This window comes from Hevea brasiliensis, chromosome 11 (assembly GCF_030052815.1).
Source record: "Hevea brasiliensis isolate MT/VB/25A 57/8 chromosome 11, ASM3005281v1, whole genome shotgun sequence".
In the NCBI taxonomy this organism is placed as follows: Eukaryota; Viridiplantae; Streptophyta; class Magnoliopsida; order Malpighiales; family Euphorbiaceae; genus Hevea; species Hevea brasiliensis.
Genome location: NC_079503.1, coordinates 74,542,972 through 74,567,481, shown reverse-complemented (window position 1 = coordinate 74,567,481; position 24,510 = coordinate 74,542,972). Strand labels below are relative to the sequence as shown.

The following is a 24,510-nucleotide window of genomic DNA, read 5'->3' as shown; positions in this document are numbered from 1 at the left end:
GGAGCAATCCTCTAGGAGGGCAAGGCTTGCTAGTGCCCTTGTCTAAATTGAGGGAAGGAATGAACTGAATCATACATTGAAATGGGGAAAACTAATCACTAGAAGTGCCTTTTAGTGGAATGGCCTAGAGAGTTGAAAGAACTCCAGAGTTAAGCGTGCTCGCTTGAGAGAAGTCCTAGGATGGGCGACCTCTTGGGAAGTTCTCCATTCCACCTATGGGACAAAACCATGAGGCTCAGGATGGAGTAGGCCAAAGTAGACAATTCCTCTAGTGGTTGGAGCAGGGCGTTACATAACTCTAGTCATAGTGGCTAGGAATAGAGTCCTATAAGATAAGTCGACCAAGGAGTCTTCCAATTAAATGATTAATTTGGTAATTGTGTAATTTTGGAAATCACATCATGGCTCTCCACTAAGACAATCATTTTAAAAGTTCTAAATACTTACATTATTGGCTATGGTAACATTAGAATGATGCATTTTGTTTGAGAGATCTTCTTAAGGTGGTTGTTAAGTATAAGATATTGTGAGTATATAAATACTTTAGTGACCAATAATGGATGTACCTTAGATTATTGAGGTTCAAATTTGCATGCTTACTGACTTAGTGGGCCTAACTTAATTAATGCAAAATAAACCAAAAATGGATGTACCTAAAATTTTGAGTATTATGAGCTAAATAATTTATTAAACTTCACATGAGATATGAATAGTAAAGTGTTACTCACTTATATATTGTTATGAACCGAAGATTAGATGTACTTGAGGATGATTAGTAATTTATAAGAACTCAGTCACTCATTTGAAATCCATCCCAACTAGGATTTTTGTTTTCTACTTTGGAAGTATAGGATTCGCTAAACAAGTGGGATGACCAATTTGATTAAAAAACCATGATCACTTTGGTAAATTACTGAATACAATATGCTAATTAGAATCTTGTTATTTTCTATAGTAAAATATGATAAAATGACACCAAAACCAACCAACGTTCTCGCTGGTATACTTGATACCAACAAGCTGACTGGGCCAAACTTCTCATATTGGTTAAGGAATCGCAAGATAATCTTGAATTTTGAACTTATTAAATACGTGTTGCACTCAAAAGTTCTTAGTCCCATACCTAAAGGGACTTCCTAAGAGGAACATGACATTTTGGCAAAGTGAAAAGATGATGACATCCAAGCAATGTGTTACATGCTTACTTCCATGACTAATGAGTTACAGAAGTAGCATGAGAAGATGCGCACAATAACTGAAATCCTGGATCACCTACAAGAGTTATATGATAAGTATAGCTATACTAGATATGAGATATCAAAGCAACTATTTAGGATAAAGATGACTGAGGGGATGTATATAGGAGCCCATGTGCACAAGATGATAAAGCTCATATAGCAGCTTGAGTCACTTGAGTTCACTATGGACTTCTTACTTCAAACAAATTTGATCTTATAGTCCCTTCCTGAGTATTTTGGAATGTTTATTACAACTATGACCAAAACTAAATGCACACTTGCTAGGTTGTTGAATTTGCTAGTCATTACACAGAATAATATGCCTAGCAATAAAGGGAAGGAAGTTACTTTCTAAGAAGAAGAAAGGTAACAAGAAGAATACTACCACCCCGAGTCCATCTAGCAAAATTGCTAAGAAATGATCTAAGAAGAAAAGGCTAGAGCTATTGAGGATAAAGGAGAATGTTTCCATTATCAAAAGGCTAGGCACTAGAAAAGGAAATGCGTAGAGTATTTAGAATCTGTGAAGAATAAGAAGGATAAGCTTTTCTGAAGGTATGTCATTTTTTTTTATTTAAATTCTGGTAATACTCATATTTTTTTATCTATAGCTTAGGTTTTAGATACTGGTGTAAGTTCTCACATATGTTTTGATATGCAGAGCTAGCACGCAGTAAAAGCTTAGAAGGACAAGATGTTGGACTCAATATTGGCAATGGAGCAAGTGTTGCAACATTAGTTATAAAGTCTAAATCTTTGTATATAAATGAAGTTCAAGATAACTTTAGCATTTAAGATTAGGTCATATTGCAGAGGATAAGATTAGAAAGTTTGAAAAGATGGAGATTTTGTCTACATTGGGTTCTAAACCTACCCCAACTTGTGAATCCTATCTTCACGATAAGATGACTATATCACTTTTTGTTGGAAAAATTATTAGAGCTAAAGAAGTTTTAGAGTTAATGCATAATAATGTATACAACCCATTTAAAGAAATGGCAAGAGGAGGTTTTTCCTTCTTCATAACCTTTACTGATAATGTATCAAGGTATGAATATTTGTATTTGATAAAATACAAATATGAATCCTTTGAAAAGTTCAAGGAATTTAAATCCAAAATAAAGAAACAAATAGGAAAATTTATTAAAACTCCAAGATCAGATCATGGAGGTGAATACTTAAATACTAAGTTCAATGAGTTCTTAAAAGAATATGGCATTATTTCTCAATTGACCCCTTCTAAAATACCACAATTAAATAGTATATTAGAAAGGAGAAATCGTACCCTATTAGATACGGTATGAAGTGTGATAAACTATATTAACCTTCCTATCTCCTTATAAGGATATGCATTAGATGTAACACCCCTATTTGTATAGCCTGGTATATTTCACTATTCCGGTGATCGGTGTCGGTCCGGACAACTGAGGGGATTAGAACTATACTTAAGATAACTAGATAAGCCCAGAACACAAATAATTAGTAATTGCCAATTAGTTAAGTATAAATAAGAAAAACAGAACATAAGAAGTTAAACGAGCTGAGACTCACAGTGAGGGGTGACTTTCCTATGAAGGACTATGAAGTCGATTTAAACTCAAATTTTAAACCGTAAAATGTGAAGCTGCGGTCCTTAGGACTATTGCGAACACAGTGGAAAAGAAAAAATCATGAAAAAGAATTGTTAAGCAGGTCAAATAATTAGGTCAGGGATCCGGAAGAAATATCAAATAACTTACAAACTGGATCAGACCAGCGAGGGGCAATTTGGCCAATTGACCCCGAGAGTTGACTCCTGACCTAACTGTCAAATAAAATCAGAGAAACGAAAATTTCAGAATCGGAAATTAAATTAAAGAACTAAGAAAAAATAAATGAAAAAAAGAAAAAAGAAAAAAAAGGGTTGAAAAAGGTTATTACATCATGCATGACATCATGCATGATGCAATAAATCTAATATTTAAATAATTGAAAATTTGGGGATAAATCTTAATAATTACAAGACAAAATAAAAAGAAAAAAAATGGTTTCTTCTTTCATTTTCCGTCACCTCTCATCTCTCTCTCATTTTTGCTTATTCCACTATTGAAGCACACTTTCAAAGCTTCCTTAACCCAAAAATCAACCATAAAACTTGCAGATTTCTTAATTAAATCTTGTAGTTAAACCTTGATAAGGAGTTTGACAATAAAAAGAAGAAGAAAGGAAGAAGTTTGGAGAGGTGAAAAATTCTGCATAAAGGTTAGTAATAAACTCTAATTTATTTCTTTAAATTTTATGCAAATATGCTTTAATAAACTTACAAATTGAAACAAATCAAAGGAAAACATGGTTAAGGGACCAAACATGAATTTTGGCCAGCTTTAGTTAGGGTTTGAAATGGGTGAATTTGATGCATTTGAATGGTTGCTTAAGTTGAATTAAGTATGTAAACTATGGATAGATATTTAGAATGCATTAGATTTGAATTTTATGAGTTAGGGTTTTGGCACCTAGGGTTTGGGAGGCAAAAATGTGAGAATTGATCAAATGGTGTGTTTGACCTTGTTTGAGATGAAAAATGGTCATTTGTGACCAAATGAGATGTGTTGGAAGTGTTAGAAGTGAGTTTAAATTCGGATAGAAAATGGCCATGCTGCAGGCAGCAGGACCAAGGTCTCTTTGAGGGACCAAAACTGAAAATTTACAAGTCCAATTGGTATGAGACCAATTGGGAATGAAAATAGACACAAAATGTAACATTTTTCATTTAGGAATCATGCTCAAAAAGTGACTAAAACCTAGTGAACAAATTGATCAAATCCGGAATTAAGCAATCTGACCTGTACAAAAATGACCAAATGAACAGTCTAGGTAGGTCTAAATCACCTGACCTTTTACTAGTGGACAGCTGAGATATAGACCTAAAACTTTCATGAAGAAACAAACCCAAATTATGCCCTTAACCAAGTCATTTGACCACCCAAAGTTGGTGACCTAAAACTGCCAGAACCAGTTTGGTGCCCAGAAATATGGGTTAAGTCCAATCTAGCAGCTATGATTCAAATGGCTATAACTTGAGCTACAAAACTCCAAATAGAGTGATTCAAAAAGGATAATAAATTTAAGACAATAGGAAACATTTTCTATGTAGAAAGTTTTGTCAAATTGTAACAAAAAAATGACTAATGGAACAATGCAACTTAAGACACCAAAACTGAAAATTTGCAAATTTACCTAAAAGACTTAGAATTTGAGAAAACAATCAAAACCAACAAATTTAGTAACCAAAATGTGGCATGTGGGTGAAGTTGGAATTCCCATACCTATTAAGCCTTAGAAAGTCAACAAATTGACTTGAATAGTGTATGAATAGTAACCCCGAAATACAAATTTTAAAGTACGTAAAGTTTAACATATTAAAGCTAGGTATAAATAGATTTGATTTTATTTTTGGACTTATGATAAGTTGTGATACTGAAACACTGTGAAACTGTGTGTTTCAGTTGAAAAGAACACCGGGAAAGAACCCGATGAATCAAGTCAAGGCCAAGAGGCGACTCGCTTAAGGTTTGTGCACAACTAACTATTTTGTTACTTTTCACTTCTAAATTGATTTGAACAAGTTTATTTTATGATTTATAATTTTTTTGTGTTAAGGATTTTAATTTTTTGAATGAAATTGTATAAATTAAATGTAAATTTTCTTATGCATTTAAGGATTTATTGCATGGTTTTGAGAATCGTAAATTTTAAGTTTGATGTGTTGCCAACCTTGAGCATGAATTTATGATGATTAAATATGTTAATAATTTATAAACACTTTGTAAATAGAAATTGTTTTGAATATGATTTGAAACCACAGTTGACATGGCAAAATTTGTTGTGAATTCTCATTAGCTTGTCTAGTGAGATATCTCCTCCACTAGATGGGGCGAGTTCCTTCCTCTCTGGCTTACCAGTTGGGGAAGAGTTTGAATGAGTACTCATATATACTAGCTAGTCTTTGTTCCTGCCTTTTAGCCTTGGTTATTAGGAGAGTGTGAAATGTCATGGTGTACAACACGGCATCTATTTGAATTTTGGGTCATTGGTTCAACTGTGTTCATTGTTGGCAATGCCCTTTAAATTATGCATAGTTTGATAAATTGTGGTTAAAATAAATAATTTGTCAATGATTCAAAATATTTTTGTATTGTTTCGGGATTTAAAACAAATGTAGACAAATAGTTACTATTTGATCAAAACATTATTCAAATGAATAATTTGTATGAATAAAAATATTGATTTTTTAATGCCATAGATTTTGAAGAATTTAGAAATTTTAAATTTTTATTTGTTATGAATTGTCAAGCATAACTTGTATTAAGTTTTAAATTATTAGTTTGTGCACCACTGGGTTCACCACTCAGCGATAGCTTTATATGCTGTCGCAGGTGAAAGAAAATATAAAGCAGCTGAGCAAGATTACTAAAAGGCATAGTGAGACTATCTTCGGGTATATCATAGGTATACCCTTATACTTTAGATTTTGATGTAATTATGTAATTCTATGTATGAAATTTACTTTGAGCAGTTGTACCAACTCTTTTGTAATATATTTTTAGATTGTAATGAAATACAAATTATTATAAGGTTATCTTGAGATTTTATGTATTTATAAAGTTTTGCACTACTAAATTTTTAATGATCCCATGCATGTAAATATTAATTTTGTTACCTTAATGAGAGGTTTCAATGTTTGATTTAATTTAAACTGTGTATTGAGTTGCTTGTGCGGATTTGTGAAATGAAATTGATTAATGAAGTTGTGATTGAGAAATATACTGGGAGTGTCTTTATTTTCAGGTTTTGAAGAACTATTTTCTTAAAATATAGACGGCACTCTGCCGAAATTTTTATAAAAATTACGGAGATTTTAAATATCTAAAAATTTGATTTATGTTTAGACTTTAAATAAAGATTTTTAATATCTGAAAAAAAAAAATTTTACCCACCAATTTAAAAATGAACGAAAATTGTTTTAAAATCTCTTGTAGTATATTTAATGGGTTACCGGTAGGCGAAGTACGGTAATTTATTAGGTGTATTATGGGAGCATGTTACATCTTACAAGGAGTAGGGTGTGACATTAGAAACAACATTCTACCTTCTGAACCACTTCCCTTCCAAATCATTCTCTTCCACTCCATTTGAGATATGGTATGAAAAGCAACCAAGTTTTAAGCATGTTAAGATTTGGGGTTTTAGCTTATATTAAAAAGCTGAAAACTGATAAATTAGAAATAAGGTCGGAAAAGGGACAGTTTGTTGGATATATAAAACATAGTTTTGGATATTATTTCTATCTTCCTACAACACAAAGAGTTGTGATCAACAGGGATGCTATTTTTCTTGAGAAAGAGTTTCTTCAAGAGGGTGGCAAAGGAAGGATGATAAAATTAGAGTTAGAGAACTCAGACTAATAAACAGAGTAAATATATATTGATCCTTCCAGTAAGCCTATACCTACAAATGATGTCTCCACATCAGTTTCTCGAAGATCAAGTAGAATATCTTATCCTCTAGAGAGATACCAATTTTTTCATGAAAATGAACAAGAGTTGTTTGTTCATAAAGAAGTTAAACATGGTGATGATCTTACTAGTTATGAAGAGGCTATGCCAAACGTAGATTCCTTAAAATGGATAGAGGCAATGAAATTCGAAATGGATTCCATGAATAAGATTTGAGTTTAGGATCTTGTAGACCCACCAGAAGGTATTATACCAATAGGAAAATTTGTTCTAAAGGAAAAGTAGAAACCTATAAAGCAAAGCTAGTAGTGAAAAGGTTTTGCCAAAGGCAAGGGATTGACTATGAAGAGATGTTCTCGCCTGTAGCAATGCTGAAATCCATTAGAACTTTATTAGCAATAGCAACACACTATGATTATGAGATTTGGCAAATGGATATTAAAACTGCTTTCCTCAATGAACACAAAAAGGAAGACATTTTCATAGAACAACAGAAGGGTTTTGAATCCAAAAATAGTTCCAAAGTGTACAAGCTTAAGAGATCCATTTATGGTCTTAAGCAAGTTTCGAGGAGTTGAAACATACAATTTAATGAAGCTAATATTTTATAAAAAAATGAAGATGAGTCCTGTGTATACAATAAAGTTAGTGGGAGTGCAACCACTTTCCTAGTCTTGTATGTGGATGACATATTATTAATAAAAAAATGATATTAGTATGCTAATGACTATAAAAGTTTGGTTGTTTAGTACCTTCTCCATGAAAGACTTACGAGAGGCAATCTACATTCTGGGAATTTGCATCTATAGAGATAGATCAAAAAGATTGATAAGTTTATCCCAAAGTTTATACTTGGAAAAGGTGTTAAAGAGGTTTAACATATTTGATTCCAAAAAGAGATTGTTGTCTATAAGGCACAATATCCATCTTTCCAAAGAGATGTCTCCAAAGACACTTGAAGAAAGAGAAAAAAAGGGCAAGAATTCTATATGCTTCAGCAATTAGAAGTTTAATGTATGCTATGTTATGTATAAGGCTGGATATTGCATATATTGTTAGTGCGACTAATAGATATCAATCCAACCCAGGTTTGCAACATTGGGTGGTAGTTAAGAGTATCCTAAAGTACTTGAGAAGAACTAAGGATGATATATGGAGGAGGTGACCTATAATTAGATGAATTTACAGACTATGACTTCCAATCAGATGTGGACGATAGAAAGTCTATCTCAGGTTTTGTGTTCATTTGTAATGGAGGAACAATCAGCTAGAAAAGTTCTAAACAGACAACAATTGCAAAATTCATTATAGACACTGAGTATATTGTTGCATTAAATGTTGCAAAGAAAGCTATTTGGATGAAGAAGTTCACAATAAAACTTGGAGCGGTTCCTTCGATTGTTTTGCCATTTTCTCTCAACTATGACAATAATGGTGTTATAGCTCCCGCAAAGGAACCTAGGTCTTACCAACAGACCAAACACATAGAAAAGTGCCATCATATTATCAAAAAAATAGTTGCAAGAGGCAATGTAGTTGTACAAAAAATAGCTTCAGTTGATAACCCAGCTAATCCACTCATTTAGGCCATGACACAGCAATAGTTGGATAGACATCTTGACAAGATAGGTCTTAGGTTTTATAGTTGTTGACTTTAGTACAAGTGGAAGATTATTAGTAGCATGCCCTAAAGCATGACTTGTAATTTATATCTTGTAAATATTTAATTCCCTGTTAATGGCAAATATTTTTTTTTAATTTAAATGGTTTATATTTAATTGAAAATATCCATTAGTAGCTTGCTAGATATTACATTCTTAAGATGTTAAAAATATGAGTGATAAAATAATTTGGCATAAGTAATATAAATTATAGTTCACAGTCAAGGATGTTTCATTGGGTATGATTTAGCTAAGCAAACTATCACCTCTATTTGTTTCTGCAGATAATAAGAGATACTAATGAAAGTGGAATGGTGAGTCTCATGCCATCTTATATTATGATGTTAGGATAAACACAGTGATCATTTATAAGATAAGTAGGCTGAACTAGTGCCACATAGATGACATGTACATAGAGTTTACTCTTATCAATACATTGTCATCTAGATCATAAGAGTGCATATAGTCTCTTCACTTTAGATAACACGGTTATCTTATACATAGGTAGCCTAAGTTTAATACAGATTACACACTTGTACTTGATATGGGTATAAAGCCGTGTGTTGGCTCTGACTAGTTATATATGAAGATAAGTATTTAGTCAAGAAGGGATCCGTTACCCTAAGTAAATAAGCAAGAAGTCCTATGCCTATCTAAATTATTCTTAACAAACAAAGATCTTAGCTAGGACAAATAGATTCAATCAGAAATAAGTTTTTTATAGAAAATTCTTATTAATCAAGAATTAGAAATAAAATGAGGACATATAATTCTAAGAAATTAAGGATTGACATAAACCGTGGCCCTAGCTAGACTCAGGATTTTGTAATGGAGAGACTTTAGTGCATAGTATGTATGATCAAAGGTTCAAAGGTAAGGGATAATTTAATTCATTACTAGTTCGGTGGTCATAATATACTATGCTAGGTGTTAGCCATGATTTATGAGAACCAATAGTGGAAAGAGAATTTAATTCTAGGAATGGAAAGAGCTCCAATAATATTAAAAAGTTAATATTATTCTCAATGCTAATTAATAATTGACCTAAGAAGTTACACACGTAAGAATAAATGATCAAGGCATAATTAAATTGATTAATTAATTAAATAATTTAATTGATTAGTTAAATTAATAAATTTAGTTTGCAATTAGATTGTAAAGTCTCTTGCATAACTTGAAACTTAATTCAAGCAATTGGGTTTATAAGAAGAATATAAGCTAATATTTAAAATGTCTAAATATAAGTTTAATTAACTAAATGAGTTTAATTAATTTGTAATTTAAATGTGATATAAATTATAAGTAGGAGAATTTATTTGGCTCGTATGGCTTATGAAGCCATACGAGAAAATGGCTTAGTGGCTTGGACGAGATTTGGCTTAACTTGACAAGTGGCATCATGAGATGGTGGCAACTCATCTACTTGATTAGATGAGATAATGGAGCTTGTAAAAGTGATATAATTAGTGGGAGACAACTAATCTCCACTAATTGAGAATAGGGATTAGAACTTTAAGAAATTAGATAATTCTATCCACTTTAGAAATATGGAAATCCCCAAAGTATAAATAGCTATCTCCTTCTTCCATTTGGAGAAATCTTTTGGAAGACAACTTTTATTTTATTCTTTTCTCTCAAGCTAAAATTCTCTCTACCCAATTCTTCTCGTGTTTGATTGAAGAGGTATTAGAAGTTTCTCTCTTGAATTAAAGTTAGAGAGATTGTTTCTCTAATCACCCAAAGGTTAAAACCATGCAAACCCAAAACCCTTTTTTATGCACTTATTAGCTGGACCAAAAGGGAGTGCACCAAGAAGGTTTTCAATACAAGGTTTAAGCCTAAATTGTAAAGTTCAAGTGGATGGACAAGAAGACTTACACTTGGAGATCTAAGCTACTCGGTTTTGTGGTGAATTTGATTTTATGCCTATTCGGGTAACATTCCTAAAACCTTAGTTTAGGTTTTTAGCTTTTAACTTCCTAATGACAAATAGAATAATAGCAATTTAGTTACAAGAGTTGTAACTTGTAACTATAAATATGTGATATTTGCAATAGCTAAATGGAATTGCATGTGATGCATGAAACATAGTGTTTATAATTTTTAAAATTGCCTTTTTGCACCCTCTACTATGCCAAACTCTTTCAACTATCACTCCAGGTACTTCCATTAGTTTTCTTTACTTACAGTTAACTTGTTGTGACTTGACTTTTACTTGCAATGACTCATTTGTCGGCTTTTGAGCCATTTTCTCTGGCTAGAAGAACTGCTTCATTTGTTCAAGTATGACATAGATTTTTTTTTTTTTACGAACTAATGAGGAAGTTTGCCTATAAAGAATTGTAGCTTCCTTAAGTGCTAGATGCTAGTAAGCTAAGGAATGGTTTACTAGGAGACAATAACTTACTTGGCAGAGGAGAGAGAACATTTAGAGTAAAAAGATTATCTCTATGCCTCTTTCCACTTTTAGCTTTCTTTAATAGAGTTGTGCCCCCTTTATTTTTCTTTTTTAGGTTTATCTGCTATACTTGTAACTCCTCTTGAACTTAGAATCATACTGATGATTTGGATAACCGTTTTTTCAGCTTTTGAGACATGATGAGACTTAATGACTAGTGCTGAGCCCTTACTTGTGGTTGTGAACTAATGAATAGGGCTGAACCCTTTATTATGTCACTGTCACCCACTTCACCATGTATATGAACTGTCTTCAGCAAGTACCCAATAGGTTGCAAAGCCCTTCTACATGCTTTATCTAATTTGTCTGTGCATGATAGGAATAGTAGAATGACTCCTTGAGAACTTATTTGCTCGTTGTACTATTGCTTCGACTTTGATGACACCACAAACATGGCGGCCATAAGGCCAGCCCTATCTTGGCCATGTTAATGCCCCTACACTTTTCTGTTTAAGCCTTTTGATTATGCTACCTCTAAAATACTAGGATAGTATTTTTCTAGGTAGTGTCCATAAATGCACTTCTTGTGTCAGACTCCATTTATGCTAGTTAGCTGATATGTGTCATGCTTTAGAATTGTATACACCTTAAATGGTCCTTCTTAGTTGGGTGACCATTTTCCTAGTTTTCTATCTTTGTCCCTAGAGGTTAGATGACCTTCCAAATTAGCTCACTTTCCATAAAACACTTATTGTTCCCTTTTTTATTGTATGCCTGAGCCACTTTGTGATACCCAATCGAGCCTTTAGTGCTAAATTCTTTCATGCCATGTTGTTCAGCTTTTAGCCACTATAGTTTCCACTTCTATCCTAGTTAGTCACTTAGGAAATTTCTTGTGACCAACTAGACTCCACTCACTGGTAGGTGTATCTCCAGGCAATACCATAAACTAAACTTTTTTTTTATTACATTTGTCTTTTGATGCCCAGGTTCTGTGATCTGCCTCACAAGTGCAACCTTCCTTGTTAGTCTCATCTGTTATCAATCAGGAACCTTGTAAATCTATTGCTTTGGAACCCAAGCCCATTTTAGCTCTTTAGGATTTTCCTATGTCTCTTTTTCAGTTTTCTTTTCCTTTAACAATGCCATTAGATCAACATTAGTGGCATTGATATGTGCCACTAGGGGAAACGGGTCCTCATTAATCAACATTGAAGTCTCATCCTTGTTTGGGAACTTGAGAATACCTTTTGTTGATCTTGTCATGGGTCAAATTCCTGAATGCCCAACAGCAATTAGTATGATGAGTCCAATCATCATGACATTTGCATAATCCTTGCCCTTTACCTCTTCTTTAGATGGCAAATTGTGTTTTTGTGGAAAATTTAAGAATCTTTCCTATAAGAAAAAATAAAAACTCTCCTTTTCCCTAGTTAGGTCAAAAGAATATTATTATTGGGGCGGCAGAGGTTTAAAAGAGGGTTTCCTCCATAGTTTTGGAGGTTTTGTTGGCTTAGATAACATAGGACAAACACAGCCATCCATATTAACAAAATCAGTAATACCATCATCGTGAAATGTTTCTTGAAAATAGGTATCTAGGAAAATTTTCCATATTTTGATTTTCTTCCCCAAGCAACTCTTCATAGCCTACTATTTTTGTAGTTAGGTCAAAGAAATCCCTAAACTACATGCCTTGAAACTTCTTTCTTAGCTCAATATTTAAACCACCTTGGGCTAACTTGATGAACTCACATTCAGGAAAAAATACTTTGCGTTTCTTGCACATCCTACCAATATGCTTTAAAGCATACTATGGCCCATCTCCTCAAAGTGAACTTAGGCATTTTATAACCCTTAGGGAAGGGATTATTCCTATCCACCCAAGTTGGATAGGATTTGTGAAACACAAGACAACCTATTTGATAAAGGCCAGGTCCATATGTATGCCACTATTTGTGTGACCTTGAGGTTATTGCATTCAAGTTGTGAGGAACCCAATGATGAAAAAATTGTATGGTTGTGAGATATATTTAGAGGCATTAAAAATGGATAATCATATATATGGCATGTTTCTTGGAGAAAATAATTTTGAAGAGCATAAAATGATTAATTAAATTTAAATAAAGTTTATTTTTGTTTAAATTTAATTCTATGGATCTATTAAAAAAGTTAACTAAGTCTAATTGGGATCTAGAAGTCAAATGAGGCCTAGTAAGGAATCTTGATTAAATAAATAAAAGGCCACCATTTTTTTTAAAGCAAAATAAAAATTAAATAGGATTTTTTTTTCTCTTGAAGACTCCTTAGAATTTCTTGTTTTAGGATTATATAAATCTCCTATATAATTTTTTACCTAAACCCTATAAATACCTGACAGAGGATGGAGGGAAAATAAAAAAAAAAAGAGGAACAGACTCATCTAGCCACAAAAAAAATGAAGTACTCTCGCTTATTCTCCCCTCTTCCTTCCTCTCTTTCCTTTGCTTTCTTGCTTTTTACTTACTTTAAGAAAGTATTAAAGATTTGATTAGAGATGAGTGTTACTAAGTGATAAATATTCAAGAAACATGTCCTATGCTGTATTTTTATGATTATTTGCTTCTAATTTACCTCATGTGTTCATAACATATATGTTTATGTGGTGAATTTTTAAGAAATTGTGACATATTTTTTAGGAATAAATATATGCGTTTAGCTGGACATTGGAGATATGAATATATTTTAATTGAGATTTGGGTATGAAGTGTTAGAAATAATATCTATGTGGATGTATGAGTTAGAAATTTGTGTATATTGATATAATTATTGAGTTGTGGATTTGAGTTTAATTTTAAGAGGAAATGCTATCAAATTTTTTTTAGATATTAATATGAAAATGAACTTTATTATTGAATATGATTATGATTATATCATGATATTTTTTTAGGAGGAGCTTTTGACATTATGGTTCTAATTAGATGAGTATATGTGGGTTATTATCTAGAAATCAATTGAGTAGTATTTAGAATATATGGCATGAATTTGCTTCTCAATTGATTCTTGCTCCTTTGAAAGCTATGATTTGTTTTGATGTCATTATTGTATTCTGATTACTGATTCCTCATCGTTAATTAATTTGATTCTAAGATATAATTTCTCATTAATAGTCTATGCATATTAACAGGTCTAGAAAGAGAGTTAGAGATAAAGGGGAAATACAAGTGGTGAAGATAATAGCAAGTTATGAAGAGACGGTAGCAAAGTTAGCAATGATGAATTAATATTTTACAATTATGAGATTATGATTTAGTATGATGACTTTTAGCTACTTTGGGCTGCAATAATTGATTTACTAGAATTATGTTATTGGAGTTTGTGAATTTGATGATCTATGGTTTTGATAACCATGATATGCCTCTGTATCACTGTGAGATATTGAGTTATATTTAGCATATTTTCTCCCGCTAAAGAGATGCTAGCAGTTTAATTATTGTAGTAAGAAAAGGCTGCCTATGGAGAGATGGAGCCGCCACTGCAAGGTTAAACATAGCATGGATATGATTTGATATCTATTTTGATACTTTGGCATATTATCAATTTTTTATTATTAATATGTGAGAAATAATTGGAGATTAGGAAGAGCATAGAGTGATATGAAGATTTTACCATTGCATAGCATGTCAAAATTAATTATCCAATTTATTCAGCTTGATCTATAATTCTAATTATTGAGTTTATTCATTTAGCTTGTTGATTGTTCTTCTAGCTTGCTTATTTGTTTATCTCCTCTATTGCATGATATAAATTGTAAATGCCAACTCACTGAGCTTTTCTCACAAAACTCACCCTTTTCAATTCACCAATTTTGCAAAGAGTATAAGCTTATAAGAATATTAGTTTGATGGTTATAGAGCTACGATTGGCTACGGTCCCGGGAAACAAGAAAGGATGAGTTTCAGTAGAAGATCAGGGGGTTACATGTATATTATGAGGATTATGTTTCAAACTTATATCTCTAACTTATAATTTATTTTTTTAATGAATAAATTTATATTTTATAATGATAAATTAAAGTGACAAAAAAAAAGAAAAAGGAAAATCCCTGCAAGAAAACCCACTTTGTCTCTCACTCTAGTAAGGAATTTATAACCCCCAACCTTAATCCTCTTCAAGACCAGGACAGGGGAAGCAATACATGACGCTGATCCACCTTGTTGCCATCCCTATTTCAATGATTTAGCTTATAACTATCTCATTGGTTTGTTGGATATTACAGATTGAGTCACCTATGATGGGTTAACTTAGTCCACTATATGAGTGAAGATGGATAAAAAAAATATATAGCAATTAAGATTATTGTATCGATTGTTCGTTGTGACTCAAACCTGTATCTCAATTATGAGACCTAATTCTATTTGTGGATTAGACACTCTTGGAAAAACAATGTGAAAACTTTGTAAGACCCTCTCAATTATTGTGGGTTTGGAAAATAACGAAAGATAATAAAGGAATCAATTTTTAATGAAAAATTTGGCATTTAAGCTGTTATAAAAAAAAAAAAAAAAAAAAAAAGATATTTCCGCTCTAAATAATCCTTGGAGCAATTATTTTTTAGTTCTTTGCAAAAGAAAAAAGTACACTTAGGCTATGAAATACAAGAGTAGTTAATTCTATAACGTAATTACATTTAGACAAATGATTCAACCATTATCATATAAATATTTGCTTGTCCATGGGCTAGGACCTATGGAGTTCCGTTTTTTTTTTTTTTCCCATCATTAGAACAAGAGAGAAATTGCTCATTCTCATGTTTGTATGATTATATGATGATATGCCATGACAATTAATTTTTCTGCAATCTTAGAAACATGCTCAAGTGGCCTACTTTGAAGTCTTATATCTCTATTAAATAAATTTTTAGAAAATAAAATTTATCACAATAGAATGTAGTTGTGTCAAGCTTTCCAATGATATATGGCACAAATTTTTTAATAAAAGTTGAGAAAGTTATGGTTATTCAAAGATTTAAAAAAAAAAAAAACCATTTAGAATCTATTCGAATTTAAAGTTGCTAAATGTTAACCTCATTAAATTTTTTCCAATCTCGATAGTAGGCATGTGACCAATCGCCAACCTAAAGCCTTTCTTTTTAGAAATTGGCCTTAGTAAATGTTTTATAGGACCCAAAAATCCCACAAAAAAAGTTTGGACTCCATCAAAACCTCCAAAGGCAGCCATGGCATGCATGTTCCATCATCGATACATGCCAACTAACATGTTAGATCTAGCCTTGACACATGCTGCATTGGGTATGGGCCCTAGACCTGGAGCATGCAATGTTAGGCCTAAAATTTTTCACATGGTGCTCGATAATACTACTCGTACCTGAATCCTCTTATACCTTAACTTCCATTGTTCACTAACTTGTAAATCTTATATGATTGTAATATGAATTATAGAATTCTTAATATGCATGTTTGCTTTTTTTTTTTTTTTAGTTAATAAGTCATGTCTCTCTCTCTCTCTAGGTTTAGAGAGAGAAATTTCTCTGTGTTTTTTCTTCTTCTCTAGGGTTGCTTTCTAGTTTCTTTTGCCTATAACTGTAATCTTCCTTTACTCTGGTTGAGGAGGGATAGTATCCCTAGGGTGAAAGAGCTGGCCTACTTACTATGGCTACCCCCTATGGCTATAAGAGATTGAGAAGCTAGCAGGGGCTCCGCCATCACTTTTTTCTCCTTCTTCCTTCAGTTGCTAATGGTGAGGTTGCAGCAATCTTCCCTCTTGTGGTTTCATTGATAGTTAAGTCAAGGAACTTGCTCTGTTTGGTTGGCTTGATATGTTACTTTAAGTGTTTCAAAATGGTGCCTTTGGTCTTCTTCCTGGCATCTATTGACCACAAGCAAGCACCAGCAGTAGTGCTAGTTTTGTTTTCCTATTTTGAAGCCTCTGGTAGGGTTTGGCTTATTTGAGTTATGAGCTTTGGGCTTTGTATTGGGATTAAGCTTTGTATTTGGGTAGAAATAGGCTTCTACTTGATTGGACTGTATTTTGGGGATTTTGAATGATAATTGACTTGATGGCTAAGCGGTGAAAGCTTGGATAAGCATTAAATTCTTTGCATTTTGAAGGATGGGTATATGGATTGTTGGTATGGCTAAAGGTGTGTTAAGTTACTTTAATAGGTGATTTTCATAGCTCTTTGGATAAGGCACCCCTAAAAATTTTGCATCACATTTTAAAGTTTGCTTGAGGACAAGCAAAAGCTTGAGTTTAGGGGTATTTGATGCATATATTTTGCATAGTCATTTAGGTTTAATTTCATAGCCATTTTATTTGATTATTAGTCACTTTTAGTTAATTTCATTAGTTATTTAGTTAGTTTTTCATAATTGTCAATTTTGGATTAATTTGTAATTTTTACTTTATTTTGTAGGAAAAATAGTATTTTTGATGGACTAAAAAGAAATTTTGCCATTGAGGAGTGATCTCTACAGCCAAAGATGCCAAAAACAAGTTTCAAAGTTGAAATATGCATTGGCCAAATTGCGCATAACTTGCCGCATAAGCCATACAGATCTGCATAAGGAGAAAAATCACTGTTCCAATACCTGCCGAATTGTGCATAAGGAGAGTGCATGGCTTATGCATATTCACGCCCCCTTTTGCAATCTCACGGAATTGTGCATAACCTATGCACCTGGTCATGCAATTTCGCATAAGTGAGCCAGAAACCAGCCGAAAACTGCATAAGGGACTGCATGACTTATGCAATCCACTTATGCAGTCCCACAAAGATTTCATTAATGAGTCAAGAAGATTCCTCGTAAAATCTCTCCTCAAACACACCATTTTAGGGCTCCATGTCAGAAAATGCTATAAATAGCCTTATTTCCCATTTTAGAAGGGGAGACAAGGAGGAAAGGAAGAAAAGGGAGAGGAGAGGCAGCAGCTGAAGAGTCACAATCACTTTCCACACCATTTCCAACCAGATTTGGAGATTTCTTTCTTTTCTTACATTTTTCCTACATTTCTAGTGTTGAGCTTTTTATTTCTTAGCTTAGATTAAAGTTTTATTTCCATATTAATTCACAATATCTTGTAAATATTATGGATAGTGAGTAGTTTTAATTAGATTCTGGAGTAAGGGTTGTAATATTTGAGATATTTTGTGGATTTTGATTGGGTAATCCATATTTTGTGGTCTTGATGAGTTTTATTCATTTCTTGTGTGCTTAATGACATGCTTAGTGTAGGATCCCATTAAGTGATGTTCTTAATCTATGGTTGAGGCACCGAAAGGAGAAGGCCTTGTGATAGATAATCAAGAAATTGGACTTAATTAACTTAGATCTAGAAATAGACTAAGGATTAAGAGGATTTACAGATTAATTAAAGAACTTAATGGGTCTTAATTAACTCTAACTCCACGAAAGTAGGATTAGATTGATTAAAGCACTCTTTGTCTCACTCGAAAGGGTATTCAAAGGATTTAAGAATTAATCTCCTTAAAACCCGTAAGTTCCACAAGATTGGATAACCAATTTGAAATCCCAAAATAGCTTGAATATGAAATTCCGAACTCCGGAATCGCCTTTTTATAATTGTCAATTTCTAATTGAATTTAATTACTAGCTATTTTAAATATTGCCATATTTGAATTTGCTTATTTTAATTTGATGCAAATTTAGTTAAATCATTACATAGTTGAATAGAGAATTAATTTTGCACATATAGATTTCATACTCAAATACACATCAATTTATTACTTTAATTTCAAAAAAATAGTTCAATTTAGTCAACTTTTTATATCAAAAATTCAATCATTAACATAACTCCTCATGGGAATGATATCTTTTCTATATTACTTGTACGACCCGTGCACTTATGGTTGGGCCACATCAAGTTTTTGGCGCCGTTGCCGGGGAGTTGTTTGTTTAAGATTGAATTCTTGATTATTTTAGTTATTTTTAGTTTTAGCTTTGTTATCTTTTCATTTTGTGTTTGTTTGTTCTTTTTCAGGTACTCTTAATCTTTTATGAGAAGAGCTAGAAGCACAAGTGACACATCCTCACTGTTTAATCCTGAAATTGAGAAATTTTGTAAAGCCAACAAGAAAGAAACTAGAAAAAGGAAAGAAGCTTTGAGAGAAACTGAAATTGAAGCAGACATGGCTGATGAAAGAATTAGAATTGGTGGAGGTAATGCTGGAAATGATCGAAACAATGAAAATGCAGCCCAAGGAGAAGAAGTTGTAAATGCTAATGTGCCAAGGGGAAGTATGATGGATCATGCTTTTCCTCGTTTTGATGACTTTAGAGAGAGCATAGCAAGATCAAGAATTGATGCAAATAGTTACAAGATGGATTTTGGAGTTCTTTAAATGATTCAAAATTCTCATTTTAGGGGACATCCTTCTGAAAATCCACACACACATCTAAAGAAGTTTGTTATGATTTGCGATATGCAAAAACAACCTGGAGTGTCTGATGATGCAGCAAGATTGAAGCTATTCCCATTCTCTTTGAAAGATAGAGCATTGGATTGGCTTGATTCTTTACCTCACAACTCCATTATAAATTGGGAGCAACTCACTGATGCATTTCTTGCACAATATTTTCCACCCGAAAAAACTGAAGAATTGAGGAATCAAATGACAGCTTTCAGACCAAGAGAAGATGAAACTCTCTATGAGTCATGGATGAGATGGAAGGAATTAGAGAGACAATGCCCACATCATGCCATTCAGAAATGGATGATAAACCAGAATTTTTACACAAATGTCACTCCTGCAATTAGAGGGATTATTGATGCTCAAACAGGAGGAGAATTTATTATGAAGCATGAAGATGAAGCTTATGAGCTATTGGAGAAAATTGCAAAGAATACTCATCTTTGGAGTAGTCCAAGAGGACCAGCTCCAACTCAAAGGAGGCAAGCTGCTGGAATGTATGATCTTGATCCATTCAACATGATTAATGCAAAGTTTGATGCACTTACAAATGTTTTGGCTAAGAAGATGGAAGATTTAAGTATGTTGGTTAGTTCATCATCATCATCTGGAAGTTCACAACAAGTCGCTTATGCAGAAGGAACTACCAGCTGTGGAGTAGACTATGGAGAGCAAGCTGCATATGTTGGTAATTATGGAAACAAACAAATGGGGAATCCTTATTCTCAAACTTATAATCCAACTTGGAGGAATCATCCCAACTTTTCATGGGGAAATCAGCAAAGTCAAGTTCCAAATCAGAATTTTCAGCCACAACAGCAACAAGGAATTCCATATCAGCAAAATAGGCAACCATTGCCTAATTTTCAGCAGAAAAATATGAATCCTCCACCAAAACAGCAAGAACAAAGTTCCACTACATAAGCTTTATTACAACAAATTCTTGCTAACCAAACTAAGCATGATGAGAAGATGAGAGAGATGAAAGCAAGGCTAGAACATATGCAAACACATAACAGAATGCTGGAAAATCAGATTGCACAACAAGCATCTTCCTCAAGTACCAAGTCTTTTGGAAAACTTCCAAGTCAACCAGAAAATCCAAGAGAGCAGTGTCAAGCTATTACTTTAAGAAGTGGGAAAGTTGTAAATAATGAGAAGAGTGTAAAAAAAAGAGAAAAGTGAAAATAGTGAGAAGAGAGAAAATGAGAAAGAAATTGATGAGAGTGAAAAACAAGAGAGTGCAGAAAAATGTAAAGAGAAAATTGAAGAGAAGGAAGAGAAGTATATACCTCCAGAACCTTACAAGCCACAACTTCTCTTTCCACAAAGATTTCAAAAAGCCAAGCTTGATAAGCAATTTGGGAAGTTCTTAGAGGTTTTGAAGAAGCTATACATAAATGTGCCTTTTATTGATGCTCTTTCACAAATGCCCTCTTATGCAAAATTCTTAAAAGAAATTCTCTCAAACAAGAGGAGACTTGAAGACCATGAAACTGTAGCTTTGACAGAAGAATGTAGTGCTATTCTCCAAAGGAAACTTCCTCCAAAGCTCAAGGATCCAAGGAGTTTCTCAATTCCATGCCACATTGGGGAATCATGTTCTACAAAAGCTTTATGTGATTTAGGGGCTAGTGTTAGCCTCATGCCCCTCTCCATTTATGAGAAGCTCAATATGGGAGATCTTAAACCAACCCACATTTCTCTTCAGTTAGCTGATAGATCAATTAAATATCCTGAAGGGATTTTGGAGAATGTGCCTCTAAAGGTTGGAAAGTTTTATATACCTGTTGATTTTGTCATCCTGGACATGGAAGAGGATTCTAATATTCCAATTATCTTGGGAAGACCCTTTCTGGCTACAGCAGGAGCATTGATTGATGTTAAGGGAGAAAAATTGACTCTTAGAGTTGGTGAAGATCAATTGGTTTTCAACATTAATAACTCTATGAAGAAGCATCATTCTGAAGCTAATACTTGCTTGAGAGTTGATATCATTGATGAGCTGGTTGAAGAACACTTCAGAAAGAAATATCCAGAAGATCCACTTGAAAATTGCTTGGTTCATGGAGAAGGCATAGACTGTGACAACCCTTATGTGGCTGCATATGCTCAACATTTAGAGGGAAGTCCACCATTCATTTCTACTCCAGTTTTTCAACTCACACAAAAGGAAATAGTCGAATCTAAGCAACCATCATTCAAGGAAGAAGATGCACCTAAGGTAGAACTTAAGCAACTTCCTTCTCAGCTCAGGTATGAATTTCTTGGCACTAATAACACTTATCCAGTAATTGTAAATGCAAACTTGAGTACCTTAGAGGCTGATAAGTTGTTAAGAGTGTTGAGGCAATTCAGGAAAGTTTTAGGATACACCATAGATGACATTAAGGGAATAAGCCCACACTTTTGCATGCATAGAATTATTTTGGAAGAAAATTGTAAGCCATCTATTGAACATCAGAGGAGGTTGAACCCAAATATGAAAGAAGTTGTTAAAAAGGAAATTTTGAAGTTGCTTGATGCAGGGATCATATACCCTATCTCGCATAAAGATTTGGGTGAGTCCAGAACAGGTTGTCCCAAATAAGGGTGGAATGACAGTGGTCAAAAATGAAAATAATGAATTAATTCCCACCAGAACAGTGACTAGTTGGCGAATGTGCATAGATTACAGAAAATTAAATGTTGCCACTAGAAAAGATCATTTTCCACTTCCCTTCATTGATCAGATGTTAGAAAGACTGGCTAGGCATTCTTATTTTTGCTATTTAGATGGATATTCAGGTTTTTTTCAAATCCCTATCCATCCAAATGATCAAGAGAAAACCACTTTTACTTGTCCATATGGAACCTTTGCTTATAGGAGGATGCCATTTGGGTTGTGTAATGCACCAGCTACTTTTCAAAGGTGCATGATGGCAATCTTCTCAGATTTCATTGAAGATATAATGGAGGTTTTTATGGATGACTTTTCTGTTTATGGATCTTCATTTGACTTATGCTTGGCTAACATTTCTAAAGTTTTGCAGCGATGTGCAGATATTGACCTTGTGTTAAACTGGGAAAAGTGTCATTTCATGGTTCAGGAAGGGATAGTGCTTGGACATTTGGTGTCTAATAGAGGAATAAAGGTTGATAAAGCCAAAGTTAAAGTGATAGAGAAGATGGCTCCTCCTACCAATGTCAAGGGAATTCGAAGTTTTCTAGGACATGCCGGGTTCTACAGACGCTTTATCAAGGATTTTTCTAAAATAGCCAAACCTTTGTCTAATTTGTTAAGTCATGACATACCATTTGTATTTGACCAAGAGTGTTTGGATGCCTTTTGCAGGTTGAAGCAAGCTCTTATCACTGCACCAATCATGCAACCTCCCGATTGGAGCCTACCTTTTGAAATTATGTGTGATGCTAGCAACTATGCAATTTGTAACACCCCGTTTGCATAGCCTGGTAGATTTCATTGTTCCGGTGACCGGTGTCGGTCTGGACAATTAAGAAGATTAGAACCACACTTAAGACAACTAGATAAGCCATAAACACAAATAATTAGTAATATTCAATTAGTTAAGTATAAATAAGAAAAACAGAACAGAAGAAGTTAAACGAGCCGAGAGTCACAGCGATGGGTGACCTTCTCGGGAAGGACTGCGAAGTCATTTTAAACTCAAATTTTGAACCGTAAAAAGTGACGCTGCAGTCCTTAGGACCCTTAAGGACACAGTGGAAAAGAGAAAATCACGAAAAAGAACTGTTAAGTCAGTCAAATAATTAGGTCAGGGAACCGAAAGAAATATGGAATTATTTGCAAACCGGGATGAACCGGAGAGAGGCAATTTGGTCAATTGACCCCGAGAGCTGACTCCTGACCTAACTGTCAAACAAAATTTGAGAAAAGAAAATTTCGGAATCGAGAATTAAATTAAAGAACTAATAGAAAAATAGAAAAAAAAAAGAGAGGAAAATGAAAAAGTAAAAAGGTGATGACATCATGCATGACATCATGCATGATGCCATAAGTGCTAATTAATAATTAATTAATTTGATTTTTCTTTTGTGGTCTTCCATAAGATAAAGATAAAAGAAAAGAAAAGAAAAAAATAATAATAAAACACAAGTCTTCTTCAAAAAAACATTACTCTCTCTCTCCCACACCAAAGCCACCATGAAAGCTCATTTTTGAGCTTGAAGAACCAAAATCCAACCATGGCAAATTGTCCTACCATAACTAGATATTGTTTGGACAACTAGGAAAGAGGATTCAAGGAAAAGAAAGAAGAAAAATTTGAAGAAAAGGAAGAAGAAATTCTGCACACAAGGTTAGTAAACTAAACTTGAATTGTTAATTGATTTAGTTATGTTTATAGCTTAATTAACCTAGAAATATACTTAAAATGAAAAGAAAACATCTCTAGAGAACCAAAAGAAAATTCGTCCAACCTATGTAGGGGTGAGAATTGCATGAGTTTGATTGGATAAAATATGTTAGAAAGCTTGAATAAGTTGAGGAATTGTGTTTGTATGGTTGGAATTAGTAAAATGCAATAATTTAGTGTGATTAGGGTTTTGAAAAGGGTTTTGAGGCAAAATTTAGAGAAATAAGTAAATGGCATATTTGACCTATTATGAAGTGAAAAATGGTCAATAATGACCAAAGGAGATGTGTGGGAATTGTTAGAATGGAAGTCAAATTCGTAGGGTAAATGATCATGCTGCTGGTAGCATGACCAAGCCAACTTTGAAGGACCAAAACGAAAATTTTACAAGTCCAATTGATATGCCACCAATTGGGGATGAAAATAGACATAAAATAGCACAATTTTCATTAAGGAACTATGGCCAAAAACTGACCAAAACTTAGTGAACCAATAGACCAAAGTGAAATGAGAGCAGGCTGCCACTGCACAAACTGACCAAATGAACAGTAATTGTTCATTTGGTCATAACTCGAGCTAGGAAGGTCAAAATGACCTGAAATTCTACCATTAATTAGATAAGATATAGATCTAGAACTTTCATGAAGAACACTAACCCAAATTATGCAATTAACCTAATCAAATAATTGGGCAAAGTTGAGTTACTGAACCTGCAAAACTGCAGGTTATGAACAGTAATTGTTCATTTGGTCATAACTCGAGCTAGGAAGGTCAAAATGACCTGAAATTCTACCAGTAATTAGATAAGATATAGATCTAAAACTTTCATGAAGAACACCAACCCAAATTATGCCATTAACCTAATCAAATAATTGGGCAAAATTGAGTTACTGAACCTGCAAAACTGCAGA

At 33.4% G+C, this 24,510-nt stretch overlaps 1 non-coding gene across 1 annotated transcript; it reads right to left on the bottom strand.

Moving 5' to 3' along the window:
* Positions 1 to 19,409: 19,409 nt before the first annotated feature.
* On the bottom strand, positions 19,410 to 19,516 carry LOC131170794 (small nucleolar RNA R71). Its single transcript, XR_009141560.1, has one exon. It is a non-coding gene; the product is annotated as a small nucleolar RNA R71 (small nucleolar RNA).
* Between the last annotated feature and the right edge of the window lie 4,994 nt (positions 19,517 to 24,510).